Raw genomic sequence first — 2,610 nt, 5'->3', positions numbered from 1 at the left:
ATTATTTCATGAGTTATGCATTTAATCAAACACATATACCACCACCAACTTCCATTCATACTTATGCAACATTGGATATTTCACTTTTCAATTCAAACCAAACTCTTTTATTTAAGCATGTGGGAAACAAAACAATTTTCAAGCTAAGTGATGGATAACAAGCATTATGCAGATTTAGCATTTTTAACAAACAATTTCACTTGCAACTAGATAAACACTTTAGCAAGACATACAATGGTTTCCAGATTCAAAACATTTCACAGCAGCAAGGATTAAGTTTAGATACAACCTTTGAAGTTGCAGCCCTTTGATTTTTCCTTCTGTTGTGTTCTCTTTGAGTTCAGATGCATAATGTCTTCAATTGTTGACTCATGTTCTGCATAATCCTCAAAGTCGCTTGCTTCTCAAGCCCTTAATTATATGGTTAGTATGCATAAATTGAGTGTGGTTCCAGGATTGATTTTTGGTGTAGGGACACCAAACTTAATTGTTTGCCACTGCCTCAGATGCAACAAGTTAACCATATTTGAAAGCATGTATCCTTGCTAAAGGTTAATGAAATTAAAACTAGAAAGCAATTAAACAGTTGAATAATGTGTTTGAAGAAACTACCTCAGGTTGGGTTGCCTCCCAACAAGCGCTCTTTTATTGTCACTAGCTTGACATCTTCTATTTTTTTGCTGATCATGGAGGTTGAAAATCACAGTGCCTTAGCTTGTCTTTCTTCACTGTGAACTTCCTTCCGGTTTCCTCTTTGATGACTTCTATACATTCTTGTGGCAGGATCTTGGTCACAGTGTAGTGATCAGACAACTGTGGGGATACCTTCATGGTTTGACTATTGATCATCACTCGATCCCCTAGTGAAAACTTTCCAGTGGGGATTTTCTGCTTGGCTTTAGTTCTCTCCTCTGTCTCTCTTTGAAGGAATTCTCTGTTGTGTTTTTCTTGGCTGGTACTTCCTTTCTCATTGTCCTCTATGATCCTTTTCCATCCTTCCTTCTTTGTAGCATCTTCGTTGTTGGTTGGTTTATCTTCAATGGGTTTGAGGAAAGTATTTGGTTTCTTCTCACCCATTTCTGCAAAGTGCTTCGCCAATTGAGCTATCTGCTCCTCAATTCCTCTCATTAACATCTCTTGGTTCCTTGTTGTTTCCTCTTGATGTTTCATCATTCTCTCCATTAGGATCTCCAAGTTTGTGATTCTCTGAGAGTCTTGTGAGGTTGGTTGGTTATGACATGTTGAAGGTAGGAAGTGTGGGTGTGGTGGCGGCATGTAGTGGTTGTTATTGCTGTAATGGTGTTTTTGATGATTTATGAAGTTCGGGTTGTTATAATGGAATTCCCTTGGTCTGTGATTTTGGTACTCACTCCTTCTCCAGTTGAGATGGGTTTGGGAGTGTCTGTGTTGTGAGGGGTGGCTTTGAATGGTATTAGTGGGTGTGTGATATTGATTGTTTGTGATCATGAGGTTGCCTTGGTGGAAACTTCCTTGTTCTTGATGTTGAAACTCCCTCATTCTCAGATAAGAATGGGGTCTCCATGGTGGAAATTTGGCATTCCCTGCAGCAGACAGCTCCATGTTTGTTGTGGTTGATGGTGCATTTGTCTGTTTAGGTCCTTGAACGCATTCACCCCTTCAATATTCATCACTTCTTTTTCTGAGATTGCATTCTGTGGTTTCTCAGATGGATGTTGGTCGTTGACTCCTTTGTCATTGAAGTCTGCAATTCCTTGGGCAGTTGTTGTTGCTTTGAGTAGGTCATCTGAGAAGTAGTCCACTGCTTTTCTTGTTTCTGGGGTCAATCCTTCATAGAAAGCTCGGAAGCCCACTTTATCAGTTACTTTCTTGTATCTTTCCCAGGCCTTAAAGAGTGGTTCTTCGTCCCCTTGTGTGAATAGATGTTCCTCCTTTTTCAGCTGGATGATTTGTCTAGATGAGGAGAATTTGGCCAGAAATTTGGTGACCAAATCATCCCAACTAGTGATACTTCCTTGAGGAAAAGTTTCAAACCATTGTGCAGCTTCACCCTTTAATGAGAAAGGGAATAACAGGATCTTGTAAGTGTCATGATCTGAACCATCTGTTTTGACCGCATTACAAGTTCTCAAGAAAGTAGATATGTGCTGTTGAGGATCCTCCGATGGATTTCCATCATAAGAACAATTGTTCTTGATGAGTGTAATGAGGGGTGGCTTCATGTCATGATACTCCTTGTTTGTAGAAACTTGATTTCCTATGGCATGCGATCAAACAGGAGGAATAAACGACAGCACACTTGAGGATTAAATGAAGTTAGTTAAAATAAACTGTTAGCGAATTGATAGAGGCAATTTCTCAAACAGTTAGTATGTTAGTAAAAAGATAAAGAAAAAAAAAGAAAAAGTGCTTAATCTAGACGTCCACTTCACTTAATCATTGTCAATCTATTTCAATCCCCGGCAACGGCGCCAAAAACTTGATGCGTGGAAAACGATCCAACACAAAACTCACCGGCAAGTGTACCGGGTCGCATCAAGTAATAATAACTCACATGAGTGAGGTCAATCCCACAGGAATTGAAGGATTGAGCAATTTTAGTTTAGTGGTTGATTTAGTCAAGCGAATCAA

The sequence above is a fragment of the Arachis duranensis genome, chromosome 3 (genome assembly GCF_000817695.3).
Source record: "Arachis duranensis cultivar V14167 chromosome 3, aradu.V14167.gnm2.J7QH, whole genome shotgun sequence".
Lineage (NCBI taxonomy): Eukaryota > Viridiplantae > Streptophyta > Magnoliopsida > Fabales > Fabaceae > Arachis > Arachis duranensis.
The sequence above is the reverse complement of the archived record's forward strand: the minus strand, read 5'-3'. Positions refer to the sequence as shown.